At 44.5% G+C, this 1,154-nt stretch overlaps 1 non-coding gene across 1 annotated transcript; it reads right to left on the bottom strand.

Moving 5' to 3' along the window:
- Nucleotides 1–268: 268 nt before the first annotated feature.
- trnat-cgu (transfer RNA threonine (anticodon CGU)) lies at nt 269–340 on the bottom strand. The gene has a single exon. It is a non-coding gene; the product is annotated as a tRNA-Thr (tRNA).
- Between the last annotated feature and the right edge of the window lie 814 nt (nt 341–1,154).

Genomic DNA, 1,154 nt, shown 5'->3' with positions numbered 1-1,154 from the left:
GAAAGGACAGGAGTGTGGGATGTGGGATTAATAGAATAGCTCTGTTAAATATCCAGCAAATGCACAGTAATAAGGTTCAGTGCTTGGACCCCAGTTATTTTCACTCTATCAATGGCAGAGAAGGCTCGAGGGACCATGTGGCTGCTCCTCATGTTCTTCCCAGTGTCCAGGATAAAGTGCAACTTCACACTGATTTCCAGATGGCCAAAACAAAAGCAACGGACATCTTTTCTGGAAGCATCACATTTAAAGTGAGAAACTAACAATAAGGCACAGACGGGGATTGAACCCGTGATCGTCAGTTTACGAAACTGACGCCTTACCACTTGGGCACCATGCCTTTTGTTAATGGACACCTGAGGCTCCAGAGGAGGATTTGTGATTCTTTTTCAGTTTGGTTGAAACAGCATCGAGAAACATGCACAGAAATAAAGAGGGATTGTGGAATGGGAAACAGATCAGCCTCATTTACATCGTCAGCATCATGAAATCTTCATTCAGACGTTCCATTCTCATCCTCAGCTTTTCTCACATCTGTGCAATAATATAAGAGTGGACATTGGGTTGTTACCGGGCTGATTATATAAATAGACTATGTGCATCATCACAGGAAGTGATGTCATATAATCTGTACGGCACCTCATGGAGAGTTGTCGATGAAACCTTCAATGCAAGATGTGTAGAGTAAACTCAGGTTATTTTAACCGTCAGATTCTTATAAATTGTGTACTGAGCCTTGACCGATATCAGAATATTGTATGGGGGCCACAGTGAACCAAAGCAATGATGGAGAAATCTTTGCCTGTACCTTTGAAAAGGTCACTGGACTGAACCAAGCCGAGGAGTGGCCGAGATGGTTCCAGAGGTTTGCAAGGTATCGTACTGCATCGGGTCTCGTGCAGAAGCCAGACATGGAGCAGGTCAGTACACTATTGTCTGCCATGGAGGGAGTGTGTAGGCTACGTGTGAAGAAGTTATTCAGGCACTCAAGACCTATTTTAATTGAGGAAATAAATGTCATCGTGGAGCCAAAGTTAAAACGCTGCATTTGCTGACAATGCAACCACCAGGTGACGCTGTACTAGCACATGCGCAAATGCAGCCTCTTCCACTGAAACGTCACTGTCTGTGACATTCAGGCAGCTGCCAGGATT

Source organism: Heterodontus francisci, unplaced genomic scaffold (genome assembly GCF_036365525.1).
Source record: "Heterodontus francisci isolate sHetFra1 unplaced genomic scaffold, sHetFra1.hap1 HAP1_SCAFFOLD_121, whole genome shotgun sequence".
In the NCBI taxonomy this organism is placed as follows: Eukaryota; Metazoa; Chordata; class Chondrichthyes; order Heterodontiformes; family Heterodontidae; genus Heterodontus; species Heterodontus francisci.
The sequence above is the reverse complement of the archived record's forward strand: the minus strand, read 5'-3'. Positions and strand labels throughout refer to the sequence as shown.